Raw genomic sequence first — 25,237 nt, 5'->3', positions numbered from 1 at the left:
GCTAATCACTGTGCTGCTCCGGGGTTTCCCATTCTATGCACCCACTGCTGCTGGGAAACCCGGGGCGGGGGTTTACCATCAGTGAGACCTGCTGGCGTGAACAGCTGGAAAACTCCAGCGATAAGCGTTGTTAATGTAATAAAATTATCCATTAGTACTAAAATGTTCATGGTGGGAGATTTAGGAGGGATGTCCGAGGTAGGTTCTTTACTCAGAGAGTGGTTGGGGTGTGGAATGGACTGCCTGCTGTGATAGTGGAGTCGGACACTTTAGGAACTTTTAAGCGGTTATTAGATTGGCACATGGAGCACACCAGAATGATAGGGAGTGGGGTAGCTTGATCTTGGTTTTGGACAAAGCTCGGCACAACATCGAGGGCTGAAGGGCCTGTACTGTGCTGCACTGTTCTATGTACATCAGAATTGTAACATCCTGGAGGTAACAAATGCATAATTGAGGATATTATTAGCTGCCATGCAGCAAAGGTGGGTGATGCTCTGGAGTTGATAATTTGTGATCTTTGTGGTGGCATGAATATGTGATGGGAAACTCATCTTGGGGTCAATGTGACAGATTAATGTAGTCTCAGACTGTTGCCAGGGACAGGAATACAGATGGTAGCTAGGGAAAGGTGTTTAAGTGGGGACTGAAAACAATGGCTCCAGACTTCTCAATATTTAATTGGAGGAAATTTCTGCTCATCCAGTACTGGATATCGGATAAACAGTCTGACAATCTGATACCAAAAAAGAAAATGCTGGAAAATCTCAGCAGGTCTGGCAGCATCTGTAAGGAGAGAAAAGAGCTGATGTTTTGAGTCAGATGACCCACAGGGTACGGCATGGTAGCACAGTGGTTAGCACTGCTGCTTCACAGCTCCAGGGACCTGGGTTTGATTCCCAGCTTGGGTCACTGTCTGTGTGGAGTTTGCACATTCTCCTCGTGTCTGCGTGGGTTTCCTCCGGGTGCTCCGGTTTCCTCCCACAGTCCAATGATGTGCAGGCTAGGTTGATTGGCTATGCTAAAAAGTGCCTCTTACCGAGTCCTGAGATGTGTAGGTTAGAGGGATTAGTGGGTAAATATGTAGGGATATGGGGGTAGGGCCTGGGTGGGATTGTGGTCGGTGCAGACTTGATGGGCTGAATGGCCTCCTTCTGCACTGTAGGGTTTCTATGATTCTATGACCCTTTGTCAAAGCTTTGTATAGGTTTGGAAGGCAAAAACACATGTACAAGTGTGACGTTAGTGTACCTTTAAGAGATTTGTTTTAAAATCATGATCTCTGCAGCTCTCATAGCTTCAGTGTTCCTTAGCTTACAGCTTTAGCTGATGTCATTGGCACCAGCTTGACTGGAGATGTCCTTTTATTGCTGCTTAAACGGGTGTTTGCTTATTTTTACTGAGATGTTTATGACTCTGCATTGTTAGGAGAAAAGCTGGGTTTTAGTTTTTAGAAGGGGCATCAAGCTGAGAAGTCTCTCTCTCTGGTTTTGGAAATTCTACTGGTTAGCTGAAAGCAATGCAGCTTGCCTTCCTGAAGGAAAGATTCTGTTATTAGTGGCTTGACCAGAGTCTACTGGGGTTCTGGGAAGGTGTTCTGACTTCAAACTGTTGGACTACTAGAACTTACAAGACTGAGTGTTTTCAATTCTCCAACGAAAGGACTCAATTCCACGTGAGCATTAGACTTTGCTATGTTGAACCCGTTTAAAGGGTTTTGTCTGTGGCAAGGGTTTTGTTTGATTGAAACATTTTAGACATATTTGTTGAGGGTTATACATTATTGTGGTTGTTTGTAACTGATAGAAGTTATTGCTAATGTTCTTACTATACATGTTAACTATATTCTTACATAAACTTTGTTTGCTAAAAGCTCCCTTGTGGGTCATTTAAATCATACCTGAAGTGAAACATATCATGCTTATCCCAGCCAAGTTCAAGATGCAAAACTTATGATGCGGGTTCCATAAAAAAACAACTTAAGTTTCTAACCTGAACCATAACAATTGGGGGCTCATCCGGGATTAAAATCTATATTTCTTTATTGATTTGGGATTATTGAACTCAAAGACAGTGAGCGGTGAGCATATTGGTGTTTTCTTTTCAGGTTGTGTATTCAGGTTTAAATAGGGAATGTCTTGTGGAATAATGGCTCTTTCAGAGGCTCAGAAGTTCTTGGGGGTGGAAGAAGTCACGCAAGGTGGTTTAAAAAAGATGACTAAAGCAAAACTTTTGGAATTGGCTAAAACATTGCAGTTGACAATGCCTGGTGCCGTAAGGAAAGGGGCGATAGCACAGCATTTAAAATTGCCAGAAACACAGTCAGAGTAATTGGAAATGGCTAGAATTCAATTACAAATGAAACAGTTTGAATGTGAAAAAGAATTAAAGTAGTTTGAATTCAAAATAAAGGAAAGTGTTTACAAGGGTTTTAACTGATTGCGTAGGACCCCTCCCTAAAACAAAATGTGGGAATCAATATCTACTGACCATAATGGATGTGTCTACTAGTTTCCAGAGACCATTCCATTATGTATTACAGCTAAAAGGATTGTCGAGGTGTCACTTCAATTTTTTACTAGATATGGACTACCCACAGAAATATCAGATCAAGGATCAAATTTTACATCAAAGTTAATTCTAGGAGGTTATGGATAGCTTAGGAATAAAACAATTTAAATCAACTGCATACCATCCAGAATTGCAAGGAGCGTTGGCATCAAACTTTTAAAGGCAATGTTGAGGGTTTATTGTCAAGATTATCTGGAGGATTGGGATAAAGGAATTCCATTTGTACTCTTTGCGATTAGGGACACACCTAATGAGTCAACCAAATTCAGTCCATTTGAATTGATTTTTGGTCATGATGTAAGAGGACCACGTAAATTGATTAAGGAGAAATTGGTGAGTGAACGTTCCGAGACTACTTTCTTGGACTATGCGTCAAACTTTAGGGAAGGGTTCAATAGAGCAGGTGAATTGGCTAGACAACATTTAAAAGTAGCACAGCATGTGATGAAACAGGAAGTGGATAAGAAATCAAAAGTTCATAGCTTTGCTAGTGGGGATAAAATCTTAGTACTGCTACCAGGGGTAGGTGAACCTTTAAAAGCAAGATTTAGTGGGCCTCATCAAATTGAAAGGAAATTGAGTGAGGTGAATTATTTGATAAGAACACCAGGTAGAAGGAAAATTCTGAGCGTGTCATGTGAATATGCTTAAAAGGTAATTTGATAGGGAAGGATAGCGCACCCCAGCCATGGGTTTCATAGCAGTATGAGGTGCATTCAATGGGAAATGCCATTGACAACAGCTGGAGCAGAAGATCCCACTAGCAGCCAATAGCGAGGCGCCTTCTGCCACCGTGAAACACGCAACTCGTTGCATGGTAAATCATGCCCAATGTTTTGTCACAGGTTTAGCTCTTATCTATGTTCTACAAGCTTGTTAAGTTGTATATTGCAGAGAAGGTAGTATTCATTTGTCCAGATTTATGGTAGGTATACTAGCTGCATAGTTCTTATGCTTCTACATAAGCAGAGACTGCCATGCCAGAGTGGGGCTCCTGAGCTACACAAAGTGATGTTTAACAGAGTTGACCATAACAGCGCAAACTATCGATTCACGGAATGGAAGGATGTCAAGGGCGAAAGAGTGCACACAGAGTATACCACTTCTGACGAAAGCTATGGAAGGTTCCAAATGCCAAGAGCATCTGTTATATACAGTATTGGTTATTGAATGAAAAGTTTGCGTTTTCATAACATGTTAATCTGAGCATGCCTCAACTCTTAACTTTCAAAGTCCAGTCACTGAAATTATGGGAAACACATTCAAAAGAATACACCTACACTTCCCAGGATATTTGAAATGATTACAGCTGGTTTCAATGAAAATAGCTGAGTTAGGGATGTCTTGGCCTAGTGCCACACACATACCCCTATCCTACTGGAACGTTATACAGGATATTTAGTAATCACAAACGGTCAATCAACTCTGCCTAGTTCGTAATTCTGTGCTTTTAATAAACCATTCAATAACAGCCATTGAAAAAAATACTGAGAAGCTTTAATCATTAACAAACTTTACAAAAATGTTCTGCAAAGCAGTGGAGCAAACTGAATCACCATGTTGCTATGTTTGGCAAGCAAACAATTAAGGTATGTAAAACCTCTTGAACAAAGACAGTTCTCTTTAAATTGAATTGATAACAAACAAATCAGATTTCTTTGAGGTAGGACTTTTTAAAACTCAGGAGGTGAGAAGGAGGAAAAGAGAAAGCACTATGCACCAAACAATTAAAACAGTCATTCTATCTCAACACTCCACTTGAGGTACTACTCATCAGAATAAGTTTCGTCAACTCAAAAACCAGAAGACCACAGAATTAACGTTTCTGTGCTATTGCAGTTCATTGGCATGCATTGTTTTAGAGTTGCTTTGTAAGTGGCATTTCTGAAAATGCTTTCAGATGAAAGGATTTGTTGTGTGAGTGCGCTGAGCCACATCTGACCCAGCATAAAGGCTATTATTATAGTGTGGAGGAACAACTGAGGGTCCCTAGCAGAATCAGTGACCCATGTATTGCAAGGTTAGTGGCTCATCCTCCTTTTTCTTTCTTCAAAATGGTTAGCTCAAAGTTGAAAATTTCTACTCACTAAAAGGCAACTAACTACCCGGTGTTTACAAGGTGAAAAATAGGACAAACTGCCTGCTTTTCAATTAACTGGATTCTCCTTTTCATTTTGGTTCCACTCTTTCCTTGCCATACATAACTCTGATATGCTGCACGATTTTTCGCACTATTCAACATCCCACTGACTCTAAAAAATATTCTCCATTCCATTTATGGATTCTTTTGTTGGGTTAAAGTTCAAGTCACAGTTTGTGCTGAATGCAAAGTTGACTTGCCCAAGCTTAAAAGGGCCATTGTCACTGGGAGGCTGTTGTGCAAAACACTTCTCAGGGCCTGTGGGCAGAATTGTACAATGAAATCATCTGTGATGTGACAACATGCGTGTATCTGCCCAAAGATTTAAAAATTAAATAGTAACGCCATGCGGTCGAGTGGATATTTAATTTAATACAGGAGAGCAATGTTTGCAGATCCTGTCTGCTTCAGGAATCTCGCATGTTTGAAAACTACAAAATCCACAATAACACCATTCAACATTTTTGTAGCATTATTTGTAAAGCAGGCATCAACTTTATGAGCCTTTTAATTAAAGACTAAAGAGTAAGAACTAGATTTTTTTAAATGAATCGGTCCAATCATCATTATGTTAACAGAAACAAAGGTTTGTGGGCATAGATTGTAAACTCATTGTGACCAACCATCTCAAGAAGTGACAGATAAAGAAATGTCAAGTACTGGCCTCTCTTCCTCCAAAGTGGGTTCGGTGGGCTTTCCACTGCTGCAGAGATTACCACCACTTCCCTCCTGATATCTCTCAGATTCAGCAATAGCAGCAATGGAAGGCAGAGATTTAGGCTGCTTGCTAGCCGAGCCTGGCTTACCAGCACCATTTATAAATGGCCAGACCATGAAGGAGCAGTCAGTGGCTTTTCCTGCCAGGATGTGGAGATGCCGGCATTGGACTGGGGTAAACACAGTAAGAAGTCTAACAACACCAGGTTAAAGTCCAACAGGTTTATTTGGTAGCAAAAACCACTAGCTTTCGGAACAGGCTGTTCCTTCGTCAGGTGGGTGGGAGTCCCACTCCCACCCACCCACCTGACGAAGGAACTGCCTGTTCTGAAAGCTAGTGGCTTTTGCTACCAAATAAACCTGTTGGACTTTAACCTGGTGTTGTTAGACTTCTTACTGTGTTTTCCTGCCAGAGTCAGAGGAGGGAACATGAAGTTGGACAGGCATACAACAGTAAGTCCCCAAATGGGCGGCACAGTGGCAAGCACTGCTGCCTCACAGTGCCAGGGACCCAGGTTTGATTCCCGACTTGGGTCTGTGCAGAGTCTGCACATTCTCCCTGTGCCTGCATGGGTTTCCTCTGGGTGCTCCAATTTCCTCCCACAGTCTGAAAGATGTGCTGGTTAGGAGCATTGGCCATGCTAAATTCTCCCTCAGTGTAACCGAGCAGGCGCTGGAGTGTGGCGATGAGGGGATTTTCACAGTAACTTTATTGCAGTGTTAATGTAAGCCTACTTGTGACACTAATACTTAAACTTAAACAGAGGTTCGGCCAAATTTTGCCTGATGACATCTGACTATCGTGTAGGAAAATTCAGGTAATGTAGTTTGGGCTCACACATAAAAAAAATGGCTCATTAAGTGAGATATGCAGGAGGTTTCCACCACCATTGGAACCCTCATCTAGTAGAAGTCCTCGCCTCTAGGAGAGCATGGCAGAACATGTCCAGGAAACCTACAGAGCCATGGGATTATTGACGACATTTTTGGTACTAAATTTAATGATGTAACAAAATGTCACAAGAAATGCTACTGAATCCTCAAAAGATTAAAATTGTACTTTCCGAATTCAGAATGAACTCTGCATAACAATTTTTCCAAAAGATCCTGGGCTGAAAGTGTCATCACGCCTCAGTATAAGTACAAATCATGCACTTGACTCTATCTAGTACCGTGTGTTAAAAGCCTGTATCTTTATGACAAGGCTTTGATATTGTAAATACGAATACTCAATCAAGTACTCAACCCTGAAACAAAGGGCTCCCATTCAATTTATCCACTAGTGGAAAATGTTTGTCAATGCTTATAATTATAAAAAATTCTAGCATTTTTGTTTTTTTTGAGTACTATTGCCTCTTTGAATATTGTGGCCAGAATTCTCTGACCTCAGCCCCGGCTGGGATCCTCTGGTCCCACTGAAGTGAATTGGAGATTTGACCGAGTGTCAAATTCTCCATTCTCACTGCAGCAGTAGCAGGGTGTGCAAGATCGGAGAATTCCAGCCTGTGTATTAATGTGGCAGCTGAGCTACATTTGTTGTAAATATACACAGAGTGGGGGGACGGGGGCAGGAGAGTTTTCAGGCCTCCCCACAGTATGTTTCTCGTGGTGGGAGGTGGTGCGCTGTTCGCCGGCGGCGAGATTTTCAGGTCCTGTTGCTATCAATGGAATTTCACCATGCCACCAGGAAACCAGAAGAACCCACCGGTGTGAACAGCTGGAAAATTCCGGCCAGAGTTTTAAAGTTTTGTTAAGTAATTCAAACACAATGCTAAAATAATGACTGGTAAAAAGTTTGCTAATTCTGATACCACATAGAAAAACATACTGCAGGGAAATGGAAAGTTCACTTCCAAGACACTGTTGTCAGACAGTCAGCAAGTATTAAAGAGTGAATTACTTACAGGAGCTTGGAACAGCTATTACCATAACAACATCACCATATTAGGCCAGTCAAAGATGACAATTACTAGTAAGGCTGTTGCTGTCTTTTTTTATTAACTCAAAAGTTCATGCTTCTATTTGACTGTAGGGTTGAATGTCCGCGGGACTTGACCTGATTGCTTTCTGTAACTTCAATGAAGATCCTCAGAAATCTCTGGGGCCGAAGCGTAAACAGTGCTAATGCTGTTTCTCCAGGCTTTTGTGGATCTCCTGCCAAAGCCACAAGAACAAGAAAAATGACCTGGGACTTTAAATAGAAACCCAGCCATACCAATAGCAGATTTTAAGGGGAGCTTAGTAGTAGTATTCTCACCTCTATGTAAAATGATTTAAGCCCATCCCAGGTTCTGAGCAATAATAAAGGCTCACTCTTCAGTGCAATATTTAGGTAGTGTGGCAGGTGCTTTCTTTTGATGAAATGTTACAGTGAGAACCAGCCTCTCTACTGATCTGGGTGTAAAAGATCCCAAAACAGGAGAGTTCTCCTAAATTCCTGGATAACATGAATCCCTTAACCAACACAAAACATCAATCAATTATCACTTTTGCTCTTTGGGTTCTTGCTGTGAACAAATTAGTAACTAGTGCACAAATTAGTAACTATAGTTTAAGACAATTTATTAGTTGTATAGGGCTTTGGGAAGTTTGAGCACAGGAAACATCCTGCATAAATATGTGTTTGTTCTTAACAGAATTCTGGGCCAAGAATTTTTGGATGGCAGAGTTTCCCATCCATATTGCCACCGATGCTGGCTGACCTGCAATTCTGCCTCTCATTCTGGAGGAAGACTTGGCTCAAAGAACTGCCAGCTCGGATTGGCCAGAGGCTCTCAAGTTCCAGCAGCATCAGCAGCTGCAGTGGATATGACTGCGATTGCAAACTGTCCCCAGAGTCTAAGCCCCGGGAGCCCAGGACCAGGTAAGTTTTGGGAGTCTCAGGGTGGGGAGGGGAAGTGTGAGGCCTGGGAGTGGGCAGAGTGGGGTAAGGCTGTTGGTGGGGATGTTCTGGGGTGGGGGGAGAAACACCCACAGGGGCCAGACCTTTCCGGGGCGCCCAATATTTAAAAGGTGGCCGTTGATAGAGTGCCCCCTGTTCTCATCAAAGGCCTAAGCAGGGTCACTCTTTGGACTTCCCCCCCCGGCCATCTTCCTGCCAGCCTGAGGCTGGGTGGAAAACAGCCCTTAAATCGTCAACAATTGTCCACTTAAGGTAGGCTCCACATGTCCCACCGTAAAAATTACAGAGAGGTTGGGACGGGTAAGAGCCAGTGGGGAAGGCCATCTGACGAATTTTACAACCAACTCTGCCTGCAAACCTGCCAGTGAGTGAACCTAATATTCTGCCCCCGGAAATATACTGGGGCTGAAATTCTGAAGGGTTTGCATCATCTCAACCTTTCTCCAATTTATCTTAGATTCTACTGATCTCTCACTGGAGTTACAGCGAGAGACTGGTATGATAGTCATGGAATTTCAGCTCTATTGTGTTTATTCCATGGGAGTAATCGATCCCTAGAGACCCACCTTGTTGTTTAAATTATTTCTACAACAATGAGCATGACTGGCAAACAAAGTTAACATTGGTTTTGTTTTGCACTAGCGAGAATGATCTCTCTAGAAGGCAAAGAAGATACAGTTGATTCCGACTAGCATGAAAGAATGTAATTGAACATACTTTGGCCACCATATTCAATAACAGAGGGTGGAATCTTGTACACCCTGTGGTGTGTTTAGTGGCAGGGGGCATTTAATTGGGCAGGCAAGTGGCAGGTGGGCAACCTATCTCCTTCCCACCTCCACCCCAACTAAATTCAAGGTGGGGGGGCTAGGGTGGGGGGAGGTGAGAGAGAGAGAGAGAGAGAGAGATGAGTTTTCCAGATTACCAAAATCCCTGTGTAAAAAAGGTGCTTTGTGATCTTACGGCGAAAAGGCCTTGCTCTAATTGTAAGATTATGTTTCTCTGTTCTGAACTCCCCCACCAGAGGAAATGGGTTTCTCTATATCCAGCCTATGAAATCCTTTATACAAGAACAAAACATTGTAGATGCTGGAAATCAAAAGATAAAAATCAGAAATGCTGGAAACATTCAGCAGGTCTGACAACATCTGCGGAGATAGAAACAGGTTTAACTTTTCAGGTCAGTGGTCCTTTGTCAGAACAGGTTTCTTGTTTCACAAATGGCATCAGATGCGCTGAGTATTTTCCGGCACTTTGTTTTTCCATCAAATTGCTTTACTATTTTAAAGACTAATATTAGATCATCTTCAACTTTCTAAATTCAAAGGATCTCAGTATCAGCTAAGTAGACTTTGCACTTTGTATGCATTTTAAAGGGAGATTCTGTAACGCATACTTTATCAGGGAGTGTTTGACACAGGGACTGTGAAAAAGGGAGTCATTTTTACTACTATGAAATGTCAGTGACAGGAACTGGGAAAGTATTATCATAAAATATTTCTATTGACATGACTGGTAATTTTATAGCTCACATGATTATTGTCTACAAGGGAAAATCAAAATGAAAATGCCGAAAGATTGAACATTATTGAACATTCAGCAATATTTTTCCAGAGCAATGGATCTTATGTTAAACAATAGCTATAACTCACCATCACCAGCAACATATTAATTTATTAGGTGAAATCTTCTATTTAAAGCTTGCTCTTTTGCTGATTGCTGCAATTTCTTGACCAAAGTAGCAGGATGTTCCTATTAACCGAGACTGAATCTTTTTTTTTACAGCCTCTGTTCTTTAAAAATAATTTTCCGCCATGCAAATCTTCAAAACATTTTTTGAATTTAATCACAAAGTAGAATCAGCAATGTGCAAAATATTTTTCACTTATAGCCTTGCATAAAAAACACACACACTATACATATATATATATAATGCACATCAGCAGGGGGTTAACACCCACAGCCCTATGTCTCATATTTCCACTCTAGTGTGAGTGGTTAGTCTGGGAAGGGTGGTGCTTCCTTTTCATTTCTCTGCAATACAGTTAATGGCTACAAGTTCTGATAATGGTTTTTACTCAAAGTGAAAGCCACAAGAAGTGGCTGTTGTTTATCACTATGAGACCTCACAGACTAGCTGCTCAGACAGTCTGTGAGAGTGAGGTATGAGTCATACAAAAAAAAAACAGAAAGTACAGTAGAAAGGATGTTCGGCATCCAACTCTGTTGACAAAATGGGTTCTAACGTCTGAGGCGATGGGTCGTAAATACTTTGCAGGTTTGACATTTAACCACTGTTTTTCTATACAGATGTGAATAGCTGCATCTATGCTCATTACACTACTGATTTTCACAACAATTGGACAGTGGTCCGTTTATTTTGATAGCTTTCAATCCCTTCATTTGAATGAATTTTAAATTGCAAATTCATACAACATTTCCTCATCTCCAGCTGTAGAATGTAGTCCACAGTATACAGGCATGTATACCACAGTTATACACTGAATGGTATTGTAAGAACATGATCCACACAGACCATACAGCTGTGACTGAGGTTCAGGCCAAGCAATTTGCAGCAAAAAGGAGGTATTTGTTGATTTGAAAAGCCAGTGCTGTATGCCATTTCTAAGACACAGGCTATAAATTTCTCCTTGCAATTTATCTTCTTAGTATTCCCACAACAAAAAATACTAGTATTTTTTGGTTAATCAGGATGTCTAACACTTGAAGAAACTGATCAACATTCTCCAAAGCAAGATGAGAAATGTATGTAAGCAGAGCTTCTGTCTACCTGACATAACAAACATATTTTATCCCACAGCACGACATTCAGAGAGCTTAAGTGCCAGGGACGTTATATTCCATCACCACGTGCATCTCTAAAAAGTCCTTCTATCTGCTCCTTAAAAAGGATTCCACAACAACAGAATGCCTACAGAAAGACATAGTAGAGCGAGTTTTAGCCTCCAGTTAAATTCTGAGAAATTTGGGACGAAATGAAATACAACTTGCACTTGGCACATGTATATCAAAGCTGTGACAGAGAATGGATTTTGTTAAACCTTCTTAACCAATAGTTAATGCTCTTGCTGACATCCTTTGGAATTAAGTGACTCGTTGCACTTACCAATGCTCAGTAGAAAACAAAATGTACATCTCTCTGTCTAGATACAGAGCAACTAGATGATGATGGACACATGCAGTTCACCACATATCCATCATTAGGCACAATTCAAGCCTTACGTGCAGGATAGGATGCTCATAACAAAAAATTATTTGGACCCAATACAAAAATTGTTCAAATAATGTACAATATAATTAATGATTCCATCTGCCTGACTATATTTTTGGGATTACTGTTCTGATTGTTTTGTCAGCAACAATACTTTCACACTATTTTTCTGTAAGTCTGCTTTTCTGGCTTGCCGTCTTATTTTCCCCGATTGCTTTTAAGCTAGGGCACTAGGGAAGTGTATGACACTTTGGGGAATAACTGATGCTTGAGTTTTTCCTTGCACTTCCTGTTGATTAAAACATTCAATGGATTCAGATCTGGAAAGGAGTTTGTATCATTTTCAACCAAACGTTAGCTTAAAAATGACTCTGTGGTGCCATCTGCACTTAAAAAAGTTTTTTAAAATGTTAAAATGTAGGATTTGGAAGTATAATTAGAAAAACAAATGACGATGATTTAGGTACCCCCTAACAGGAGCTGTAGGAAGAAAAGTCAGACAGCAACTCAGCTAGACCAATGGCACATTTGGGTTTTTCTGCTGTGTATTCTTTGTGCCTGATCACCAGCAGAAATGATGGAAAGGGCTGGCAGCAGGTAGCACCTTCAGAAGGGAGAACAAGGAGTCTTTTGGAATGCCACACAGGCCGTAAAGTGCTTGTTTCAATCTCCTGTCACGCTAACTAATGGTTAATGCCAGGAACAGGGCGGCACGATGGCGCAGTGATTAGCACTGCTGCCTCACAGTGCCAGGGACCCAGGTTCAATTCCAGCCTCGAGTTACTGTCTGTGCGGAGTCTGCACTTTCTCTCTGTCTGTGTGGGTTTCCTCCGGGTGCTCCAGTTTCCTCCCACAGTCCAAAGATGTGCGAGTTAGTTTGACTGGCCATGTTAAATTGACCCTAGTGTCAGGGGGATTAGCAGGGTAAATGAGGGTTGTGGGAATAGGGCCTGGGTGGGATTGTGATTGGTACAGATCAATGGGCCGAATGGCCTCCTTTGTACTGTAGGAATTCTATGATTTTATGTGTAGTAGTAGGGGTGTTCCAATTTCAACCAAAGTTCCGGGTCATCCCTGCTGTAGGATGTACAGTTAGACATCAGACAAGGTCAAAGCCAGGCTCAGCTGTAATGTCCTGTGATAGCTCTCTGACAATCACAATCTATATTCACAAATGAAAAATGTCACTTGTATCAGGCACCAAAGGATGACTAGTACTCAGGAATCCGGAACTCAGCCAACGACAGAGCCTGTAGAGTTGTGGAAATCTGGAACTCTCATGGCTCAAAAGGCTGTTGAGACTAGACTAATTCAACTAAAAGATTCAAAATGGACTGATGGAATTTTCTTAGGCGAGGGGCATCGAGCCAAGGCAGGAAGATGGAGTCAAGATATAGATCCGCCATGATCTAAATTAATGGAAGAATAGGTTTCTGAATGGCCTACTGCTGTTCCGATTCCTAAATATAACGAAAATTGGACAAGGAGAAAGAAAAAGGACTTTTCTGATCTTCATGTGAATACAAACTTTGTAACGTGGTTCTGAAGAAACCAATCATTTTTTAAAAAAATGGTCCCCATACCGGTCTTAAATTCAAAATTTAAAAACAGGAATTGTTTACATTAACTTAGCTGTGATTACTTCATGATTATGCACAGTCAGAACTACAACATTGCTGAACTGGGCAAATTATTTTTAGGAGATTGTCTGATGTTTTGAATTCCTTCATTGACTAGAATGGAATCTGCCACCACCAGGCATATGTTTGATGTAGATACAAAAACAAGAATTTTTAATCACATGCTTCTACTGTAATTATACTAAGATGAGGAACTTGGGAATTGGATCCTGTTCAAACATTTCAAATGGGGAAAACATATTTATGATTTTTTTTTAAACTGAGAAGGGTGTCTCTTTGACACAGACTTCCTGGTCCAGTCTGGATCAGCACAAACATGACCTCTCTCCTCTCTGGAAAGCCACTAACTGCATTCTCAGACATGCCGTAAGAGCTCATAACATTCCAGTACTCCATGTTCTGAAAGCACCGGATAGACAAAGCTGTAATGGCTGCGCACCATCCCAGACACCACAAAACTGCTAGACTTACTAAATTTGGTGATGATTTAAGTCATTAAAGGAATCTTGAGGAGCTCGTGTTCGTACACCACATCAAAAGCAAGTGGTTGTGCAGCTGAGCAACACCAAGAGCAAAAGAATAACCTACACACATACACAGCTGCAGGAAAGAGGAAATCTTTTTTGTGAGCAACTTTATACATACATATCGTTATTTGAATATAAACACCCTGTAGTTGAGTAAAAATATCTACTAATTTCTCTCAAACTTGGATCAATGCTTAAAAAAATAAATTAACTTAAAAAATTTCACAGAAATCTAGGTGCCTAAAAGAAATTTGCAAGATGTCCATAGGAAGATTGATAAAGGCCAGACTATATTATTTGTTCGGTCTCCAAGGAAAAATTAAACAAAACTGAAAGGCCAATGTTACTTGAATCTACTGTTTGTTACGGAAGCAACACAAGACAGATGAGGTCTTCTGGCAAATTGCTGTTAAATCTGGCCTGTCACGCCTTAGAGCAGCATATTTCAGGCAACAATTATAGAGAAGTAAAATGGTGAGACAAGACAGGTTATAAGCAACTTAAAAATCAATTGTTAGCATTTATATGTCAAATAGACAATAGTCAGGTCTTCACGAGAGGGATAATTCTGAGGCTGGCAGGGTCATTTCTATCACCCAAATTTCTGTCCTCCTTTGCTGAAAGTATTGCATTCACTGAGCTTTGGTTCCATCGATTACACAACATAGGAACAGGAGTGCACCATTCAGCCTATCAAGCTTTTCAATTCAATGACATCATGGTTGAGGCTGCTTTTTCACCAACTCAAGTGAAAAGGAAGATGTACCTCCTTTGGGGGGTGTCTAATATGGACTTCTCCCAAGATGGTTACTCCTCCCCTGTCCTCCAAAGCCTGACATTCCACATCCCTTCCCGCCCCTCCCTATTGAGCCCAATCCCTCCCCACCGAAAAAGCCCAGACTTTGTCAGGTATCCATGTTGTCTTCTTTGTGATACTGTTTGCAGTCCCTGCAAGAGCTGCTGTACAGCCTGATTGACTAGCAGCTCGAGGGCAGGTCTTCCTTCTACAGAAGTCCCACACTGAGCTTGTTAAGGCCTATCATCCTGCCAGATGCTGGGAAACATCCATGGATATGGAACTGTAATGGGGAGCCGCTCCAATGTGGCTCCCACTATGTTACTGTTCTCTTCACTTACATTTCTGTCATCTGGGAGGCCAGTAAAATTCAAGCCACTAAGATTAGTGGCAGTGTTCCACTGTCATTCAGCTGAGTCAGTGCAAGATCAGGAATTTAGCTTATGGACTTGTAAACCACACAAATGCACTAACTGAACATGAGTGTGTTATAAAATCCTATAACATATCAAACAACAGTGTTTCAGACCTATGCTGAATAAAGCTGCTTCAGACAGCTATTGAGGAGCACTGGCAGATGCTGTGGCAGGGAAGTTGTTACTTAAAGTTAAGGAACAGCAAGAGTTGTTGAAAAAGAGTGATGCAGAAGGAAGGAAGTTAAAACAAGGCGACAAAGACAAGATTCTAAAAGCTGCCTCAATATAACCTGTAATTTTAATATGTTTCACTGTGTTTCCATTTAAAGTAAAGAAACACTGCTGCTGTCATGTAAACACACTACTGTCACAGAGCAGTACCTCTGAAGCTTGATGTGAAGTTGGCACATCAAATGATACTGCTAACCATGCATCCCAGCCAGGCAGCAATGAGGTAAGCTACAAAGGAGTTCTGCATATGCCTCACTGAAATCATTTCTTTCCCCCATGCTTAACCTAATGTTTGGAGAATGTGGCTCGGATTTTGTGGGGGCTTCATTCCACTGCTCGGGGCGTCAGTTCCGTGGGGAGGGACGAAGAAATCAAGTGCCTGTTTCTGTGCTGTAAATTCTATGTAATTTTAAAGATGCCTTACAAAGCCTGAGAAGCAGTTTGGCTCGTCAGTATATATGAAATGCAGCTTTATCGCATTTGGTGCAAAATTAAACTGGTGTCAGATGCCTGCTTGGAGAAGACTTGCTACTTGACTTTACAAAACTCAGGCACATGCTCAGGATCTGACATCCAATTTCACATCAATATATATCCAAAATCACTTTGTGCTGGCACTAAAGTGGCAGCATAACCAAAGGCTTAAAGTACCAGATTCACTTTAACAGAAGTAACTGATTGTTCAATCAGGGAGCTGATCCATGATACAGGGTAGAATAGGGGTACATTATTTTGTAATTAAGTATCCCAGAAACTATTTATCAGATCACTGAACCACGCTGTTGACAGTTGCACAATTTTGATGCAATTATTTTCGTGTTGACTGAAACAGACAAGCATCACTCAGAGGTTAAGTGTGCTGTAACCTTTGTGAACATTTGCTGTGCAATCATTTCAGCCAATGTAATTTTATTAAAGCTCTCATCCAGAAGCTTTTGTTGTACACTCCCATCATCTTGTTTTCATCCCTGTACAAAATCCCAATGTACTGTTTCAATTTTCATGAATTTAGAACCATAGAACACCTACAGTGCAGAAAGAGGCCATTCAGCCTATCAAGTCTGCACCGACTCCCTGAAAGGGCACCTTACACAGCTCTCCCCACCCTGCCCTTTCCCCGTAACCCTGCACATTTGCCACGACTGGTCCACTTAACTTACACACTACACATCTTTAGACACCAAGGGGCAATGTAGCATGGTCAATCAATCTAACCAGCACATCTTAGGACTGTGGGAGGAAACCCATGCAGACACGGGGAGAACGAGCAAACTTCACACAGACAGTTACCCAAGGCTGGAATAGAACCTGGGTCCCTGGCGCTGTGAGGCAGCAGCACTAACCACTGCGCCTCTTGTTTCTTAACTAAAGCTTCCTCCAGAAAAGAAAACAAATAGTTTTCAGATTTAAACAGCACAGGAAAGAGTAAAACTATTTGTAATTGATGATATTTGTTGTCCCTTTTAAAATGTCCTGATGGGAGCAGTGGCTTTTACACAAATGAAATGTTGCCATTAGTGAATCCGTGTGACGACAAGAATCTCTCCCTCAGTGTCAGCAAAATGAAGGAGATAGTCATTGACTTCAAGAATTGTAGTGGAGGAGATGCCCCGGTCTACATCAATGGGGATGAAGTGGAAATGGAGGGTTTCAAATTTCTCCATGTCCTGATCACCAACAACCTGTCCTGGTTCCTCCATGCCGGTGCTATAGTTAAGAAAGGCAACCAAGCCTCTACTTCCTCAGGAGGCCAAGGAAATTCAGCATGACTGCTACGATTCTCATCAACTTTTCAAGATAGACCATAGAAAGCATTCTTTCTGGTTGTATCACAGCTTGGTGTGGCTCCTGCTCTGTCCAAGACCGCAAGAGATACAAAGAGTCGTGAACAAAGTCCAGTCATCACGAAAACCAGCCTCCCATCCATTGACTCTGTCTACACTTCCCACTGCCTCGGAAAATTAGCCAGCATAATCAAGGACCCCATGCACCCCGGATATACTCTCTTCCACCTTCTTCTGTCGGGAAAAAGATACAAAAATCTGAGGACACATACCAACCGAATCTAGAACAACTTTTTCCCTGCTGCCATCGGACTTTTAAATGGACCTACCTCATATTAACTTGATCTTTCTCTACACCCTAGCTATGACTGTAACCACTACGTTCTGCACCCTCTTCTTTCCTTCTCTATGTATGGTATGCTTTGTCTGTATAGCACACAAGAAACAATACTTTTCACTGTATACTAATACATGTGACAATAATAAATCAAATCAATGCCATTTATGTACATATTAGCTAAAAGGGATATTAGATATGTGCAGCAAAAGAAAAGACTTGCATTGATATAGCTACTTTCACAACTTCAGGATATCTCAAAAAAATTCTACCAAATAATTTCGAAGTGTTGAATTTGCGTAAAAATTGGAGTCAACCCCGCTGTTTTTTTCAGCAGGATTTTCAAAAATGAATCTCCCACACTGTGCATCCCAGAGTGCACTAGCGCGAATCACACTGGAGAGGCCGGCACCATACCTCTGAGCAGGCCACTGCGCATGCGCCAATATTGGCACATGCGCAATAGCCCTTACTGCCGATTTCCTGAACGCTGGCCAGCTTGACCACTGGCCAGCACAGCAACTCTGGATTGCTGGCTTTGCCGAACCTCCACCCCCCGATCGCTGGCCCCATCCCCGGACGTGCCCGGGCCAGCCTCTCTGCTCCCCCCCCCCCCCGCCCTCTCCACTGGGCAGTGCTTTCAGTCAATGATTTCAGTCGATTTGCACATAGCAAGGTCCCCACAAACTGCAATGAGATAAATCGGTTTTAATTGTTGAGGGATAAATATAGCCTGCACACCAGCAAAAAAAAAATCTGTTTTAAAAAAATATTACAATTACATCTTCGTGTGTCCACTCCAGAGAGCAGGCATCTCATCCAAAAGGTGGCACCCCCAACAGTGCAGCACCCTCAATGAAGTGTCAGCCCGGATGTTGTACTCCAGTTTCTGGAATCATTCTTTTTCAAGTAATTTTGCATTGAGTAAAAGTGCTATTTTATTTAGCCGTATTGTACTTTATAGTTTAAACGACCATCTCTCAAGAAAAAACTGTAGCCCCTCTGATGGCTTGGCAGGAATGCACTATTAAACATTATACTCAGTCATACATATCAGTTAAGTTTCAGCTTTAACTCCCTGTCCTCAGTTACCTGGGCTCATGTTAGTCCAGGTGCTAAATTAGCCTCTGACATATTGGGTTTAGAAGAAAAATAATAATATTGTCTATGTTCTTTGCACTGTATTTGAAAAAATAATCTTTGTGTACTTTTGTTACCCTACACTCGGTCCCCTCCTCCAGATCGTCTATGTATATGGTAAACAGTTGAGGCCCCAGCACCGATCCCTGCGGCACGCCACTGGTCACCAACTGCCAACCAGAAAAGCACCCATTTATTCCAACTCTCTGCTTCCTGTTAAATACGGTAAGAAGTCTCACAACACCAGGTTAAAGTCCAATGAGGTCAGGTTCATGCTGACCCTACAAATCCCCCCACATGTTACATAAGAACATAAGAAATAAGAGCAGGAGTAGGCCATCAAGCCCCTCGAGCCTGCCCCGCCATTCAATAAGATCATGGTTGATCTGATAGTGGTTTAGTTCCACTTACCCGCCCGCTCCCCATAACCCTTAATTCCCTTATTGATCAGAAATCTATCTACCTGTGACTTAAACATATTTAACGAGGTAGACTCCACTGCTTCAATGGGCAGAGAATTCCAGAGATTCACTACCCTCTGCGAGAAGAAGTTCCTCCTCAACTCTGTTCTAAACTGACTCCCCCTTATTTTGAGGCTGTGTCCTCTAGTTCTTGTTTCCTTTCTAAGTGGAAAGAATCTCTCTGCCTCTACCCTGTCTAGCCCCTTCATTATCTTATATGTCTCTATAAGATCTCCCCATAGCCTTCTAAACTCCAACGAGTACAGGCCCAATCTACTCAATCTCTCCTCATAAGCTAACCGCCTCATCTCCGGTATCAACCTGGTGAACCTTCTCTGTATATCCTTCCACAAATAAGGGGACCAAAATTGCACACAGTACTCTAGTTGCGGCCTCACCAGTACCCTTATACAATTGCAGCAAGACCTCCCTGCTTTTATACTCCATCCCCTTCGCGATAAAGGCCAACATTTCATTTGCCTTCTTGATCACCTGCAAACTGAGTTTTTGTGATTCATGCACAAGGACCCCCAGGTCCCTCTGCACAGTAGCATGTTGTAATTTTTCACCATTTAAATAATAGTCCATTTTACTATTATTCCTTCCAAAGTGGATAACCTCCATCTGCCAGATCCTCGCCCACTCACTTAGCCTATCCAAATCTCTCTGCAGACTTTCCGCATCCTCCACGCAATTCGCTTTCCCACTCATCTTTGTGTCATCCACAAACTTTTGTTACCCTACACTCGGTCCCCTCCTCCAGATCGTCTATGTATATGGTAAACAGTTGAGGCCCCAGCACCGATCCCTGCGGCACGCCACTGGTCACCAACTGCCAACCCGAAAAGCACCCATTTATTCCAACTCTCTGCTTCCTGTTAAATACGGTAAGAAGTCTCACAACACCAGGTTAAAGTCCAACAGGTTTATTTTGTAGCAAATACCATAAGCTTTCGGAGCACTGCTCCTTCGTCAGATGGAGTGGAAATGTGCTCTCAAACAGTGCAAACAGACAAGTTAAATAGCCAATCCTCAATCCACGCTAACACTTTACCCCCAACTCCGTGTACCCTAATCTTCTGCAGCAACCTTTTGTGAGACACCTTATTGAACGCCTTCTGGAAATCCAAAAACACCACATCCACCGGTTCCCCTCTGTCAACTGCACTCATTACATCTTCATAAAAATCCAGTAAATTTGTCAAACATGACTTTCCCTTCAGGAATCCATGCTGCGTCTGCTTGATCGAACCATTTTTTTCCAGGTGTCCTGCTATTTCTTCTTTGATGATGGATTCCAGCAATTTCCCAACAACGGATGTTAAGCTAACCAGCCTGTAGTTACCCGCCTTTTGTCTACCTCGTTTTTAAAACAGTGGCGTCACATTAGCTGTTTTCCAATCAGCTGGCACTTCCCCAGAGTCCAGCGAATTTTGATAAATTACAACCAACGCATCTGCTATTACTTCTGCCATTTCTTTCAGTACCCTGGATACATTCCATCCGGGCCCGGGGACTCGTCTACCTTTAGTCCCATTAGCCTACCAAGCACTACCTCTTTTGTAATAGTAATCGTTTTAAGGACCTCACCCCCTACAGTCCCACGACCGTCAATTTTCGGTAAGCTATTTGTGTCCTCTACCGTGAAGACCGACACAAAAAACTTGTTTAAGGCCTCGGCCATTTCCTCGTTTCCCATTATTAAATCCCCCTTCTCGTCTTCTAAGGGTCCAACATTTACTTTAGCTACTCTTTTCCTTTATATATATTTGTAAAAACTTTTACTATCAGTTTTTATATTTTGTGCTAGTTTAGTTTCATACTCTATCTTTCCTTTCTTTATCGCTTTCTTAGTAGTTCTTTGTTGTTTTTTCAAAGTTTTCCCAATCTTCTAATTCCCCACTAGTTTTGGCCACTCTGTATGCATCGGTTTTTAATTTAATACTCTCCTTTATTTACTTAGTTATCCACGGCTGGTTATCCCTTTTCTTACATTCCTTCTTTATCACAGAATATATTTTGACTGAGTACTGAGAAAAATCTCCTTAAAAATCCGCCACTGTTACTCAGCTGTCCTACCAACTAGTCTGCGCTCCCAGTCTACATTAGCCAATTCTGCCGTCATCCTATTGTACTCCCCTCTGTTCAAGCAGAGGACATTGGTTTGGGACCCTACTTTCTCACCCTCCATTTGTATTAGAAATTCAACCTTATTGTGATCACTCATTCCAAGAGGATCCCTCACAAGAAGATCATTAATTTTACCTGTCTCATTACACAGGACCAGATCCAAGATAACTCGCTCCCTCACAGGTTCTGTAACATATTGTTCGAGGAAACTATCCCTATGTTGTCAACTGGCCTGCCAGGATCACAGTTGAAGAATGGTTCATTGGGAAAGGCACTGAAGAGCAGTAGGCATTAATTTATTGTCACATGTATTAGCATACAGTGAAAAGTATTGTTTCTTGCACACTATACAGATAAGGCATACCATTCATAGAGAGGGAAACAAGAGAGTGCAGAATATAGTGTTACAGTTATAGCTAGGGTGTAGAGAAAGATCAACTTGATGCAGGGTAGGTCCATTCAAAAGTCTGATGACAGCAGGGAAGAAGCTGTTCTTGAGCCGGTTGGTACATGACCTCAGACTTTTGTATCTTTTTCCCGAAGAAAGGTGGTGGAAGAGAGAATGTTCGGGGTGCGTAGGGTCCTTAATTATGCTGGCTGCGGGAAGTGTAGACAGAGTCAATGGATGGCAGGCTGGTTTGCGTGATAGATTGGGCTACATTCACGACCTTTTGTGGTTCCTTGCGGTCTTGGGCAGAGCAGGAGCCATAACCAAGCTGTGATAGAAGCATTCTTTCTGGTTGTATTATTAATTTAAGGATGAGTCAGCATCCTTAGAGAGGATGCAAGTAAAGTGTGGGGACATTTAAAAAAAAATATATCTACAAGTGGCTGAATTTTGTCAATCACAGTGCAGGCATACTTTGTTTGAACTGTACATGTACATGGTAGATGCGATGGTTATCGAAACATTTCAGACACAATTCTACATTTTAGTTTCAGACTGCACTTTGCTAAGAATGCTTGTGCTGTAAATTACAGTTCCCAGTCTCTGACACATTTTGATCCAAATACATGATGCTGAATTCCAATGAGATTAGTAGCATGGGTAATAGCTCTCTTAGGTATGGTGCCCTTTCCACTTTGGGGAAAGCAATTCTGTTAGACTAAGTCTGTTAGAGACCCAAAGGAGCAGCGTGGGTGACAGACAAAGCTCCCAAAGGTTTCAAGGCAGCTACAGCAGCAACAGCAGCCTCAGTACGATCAAATTGGTCATATGCCAGCTCCCTCATCTTGGTGCGAAAAGGAAGAGCCAAGCAGTGCTATCAGCACTCTAATGCTGTAACTCTTGCCGTATTGGCAAACGGCCAGGGCCTGAAACCAGTTGAAACCATGCCTGTGCATCTATAGAGAAAGCTCTTTTTCCTCTCTTCAGTTTTATTTGGCAACCCTTGTGTGGGAACACTACAAAGCTGAGGCTGATAAAAAGGGACCTGGCAAGGCTCGAGTGAATCTGAACAGCCTCCAAGCTGCAGCTGCAAAGTCTGTGTACCATTTACTCTACGATTAAAGTACACAGCTCATAAAGCCAAAACCTCAACTGGGCTTGGAACAAACACAGGATACCAATAAGAGATATAACCACCCTGGACATAACAACAACAACAACTTGTACACAGCGCTTTTCATGTAATAAAATGTCCCAAGGCACAAGTGTGATGTCAATAATAATGTGACACTGAACCACATAAGGAGGTTTTAGGGCGGACGAGCAAAAGCCCACTGAAAGAGGCAGGTTTTGAGGAGTTTCTTAAAGGAGGAAAGATAGCGCATGGTTAAGTTGAGGGGGGAAATTCCAGAGTTTAGGGCATCGGCAGATGAAAGCACAGCCGTCAATGGTGAAGCAATTAAAATCAAGGATGCTGAAGAGGTTAAAATTAGTGGAATATGGATAAGAACACAAGAACTCGGAGCAGGAGTAGGCCATCTGGCCCCTCGAGCCTGCTCTGCCATTCAGTAATATCATGGCTGATCTTTTCATGGACTCAGCTCCACTTAGCTGCCTGCTCACCATAACTCTTAATTCCTTTACTGTTCAAAAATCTATCTTTGCCTTAAAAACATTCAACCAGGTAGCTTCAAGTGCTTCACTGGGCAGGGAATTCCACATATTCACAGCCCTTTGGCTGAAGAAGTTGCTCCTCAACTCAGTCCTAAATCTGCTCCCTCTTATTTTGAGGCTATGCCCCCTAGTTCTAGTTTCACCCGCCAGTAGAAACAACCTTCCTGCTTCTATCTTATCTATTCCCTTCATAATTTTATATGTTTCTATAAGGTCCCCCCATATTCTTCTAAATTCCAATGAGTATAGCCCCAGTCTACTCAATCTCTCCTCATAAGCCAGTGGTTCCCAAACTTTTTTTCACAGGGCCACACTTTCGGAATAAAAATTTGCTCGCGCCACACCGGATTTTTTATTCATAAGAGAAATACATTCAAAAACAAAAAAAAACAACTCCTAGCAGTGCTTGATTCATAACATAGAACACCACTACTTTATAATATCATAGGACATCCAGAAAGTATAAAACAATGCAGCTACATAAAAACATCTATCCATTATTAAAGGTTTCTTTGATTGTCCTTGAATCTTCCCGCCACACTTGCCATCCTCTCTTGCTGCACCAGTGTGGCGCGCCGCACCCTTTGGGAACCACTGTCATAAGCCAACCCTTTCAACTCCGGAATCAACCTAGTGAATCTCCTCTGCACCCCCTCCAATGCCAGTATATCCTTTCTCAAGTAAGGAGACCAAAACTGTACACAGTACTCCAGGTGTGGCCTCACCAGCACCTTATACAGCTGCAACATAACCTCCATGTTTTTAAACTCGATCCCTCTAGCAATGAAGGACAAAATTCCATTTGCCTTCTTAATTACCTCTGCACCTGCAGACCAACATTTTGCGATTCATGCACAAGGATAGCAACATACTGCAAATTTTTTAACCATTTAAATAATAGTCCATTTTGTTGTTATTCCTACCAAAATGGATGACCTCACATTTACCAACATTGTACTACACCTGCCAGACCGTTGCCCACTCACTTAAACTATCTACATTCCTCTCAGACTTTCAATGTCCTCTGCACACTTTGCTCTACCACTCATTTTAGTGTCATCTGCGAACTTTGACACACAACACTTGGTCCCCAACTCCAAATCATCTATGTAAATTGTAAACAATTGCGGTTCCAACACTGATCCCTCAGGCACACCACTAGTCATTGATCGCCAACCAGAAAAACACCCATTAATCCCCACTCTTTGCTTTCTGTTAGTTAACCAATTCTCTATCTATTAATACATTACCCGTAATGCCGTGCACCTTTATCTTATGCAGCAGCCTTTGGTGCCGCACCTTGTCGAATGCCTTCTGGAAATCCAGATACACCACATCCACCGGTTCCTCGTTGTCAACTATGCTCGTAATGTCCTCAAAACATTCCAGTGAATTAAACATGACCTGCCTTTCATTAGCCCATGCTGCGCCTGCCCTATGGGACAATTCCTATCCAGATATCTCACTATTTCTTCCTTGATGATAGATTCAAGCATTTTCCCCACTACAGAAGTTAAGCTAACTGGCCTATAGTTATCTGCCTTTTGTCTACCTCCTTTTTAAAATAGTGGCGTCACATTTGCTGTTTTCCAATCTGCCGGAACTGCCCCAGAGTCCAGTGAATTTTGATAAATTGCCATGAGCGCATTTATTATTTCCTCCACCATTTCTTTTAGTACCCTAGGATGCATTCCATCAGGGCCAGGAGACTTGTCTACTTTAGCCCCATTAGCTTGCCCAACACTACCTCTTTCGTGCTAATGATAGTTTCTATGTCCTCACCTGCCATAGCCTCCTTGTCATCAATTTTTGGCATATTATTTGTGTCTTCCACTGTGAAGACCAACACAAAACACCGGTTCAATGTCTCGGCCATTTCCTCATTTCCCATTGTTAAATCCCTCTTATCCTCTAAAGGACCAATGTTTACCGTAGCCACACTTTTAAATTTTATATATTTGTAGAAACTTTTGCTATCTGTTTTTATATTCTGAGTTAGTTTACTCTCAATCTTATTTTTCTTTATAGCTTTTTTCGTGGTTTTCTGTTGATCTTTAAAGATTTCCCAATTATCTAGTTTCCCACTAATCATTGCCATTTTGTCTGCATTTTCTTTCAATGTGATACCCTCCTTTATATCCTTAGATATCC

General features: G+C 41.9%; 1 protein-coding gene across 1 annotated transcript in view; it reads right to left on the bottom strand.

Moving 5' to 3' along the window:
* Positions 1–25,237, bottom strand: part of skia (v-ski avian sarcoma viral oncogene homolog a) — a 175,814-nt gene that overhangs the window by 21,121 nt on the left and 129,456 nt on the right. The window lies entirely within an intron of this gene.

Source organism: Mustelus asterias, chromosome 22 (genome assembly GCF_964213995.1).
Source record: "Mustelus asterias chromosome 22, sMusAst1.hap1.1, whole genome shotgun sequence".
Taxonomy (NCBI): domain Eukaryota; kingdom Metazoa; phylum Chordata; class Chondrichthyes; order Carcharhiniformes; family Triakidae; genus Mustelus; species Mustelus asterias.
Note: the sequence above shows the minus strand (reverse complement) of the source record. Positions and strands in the feature narration are given on the sequence as shown.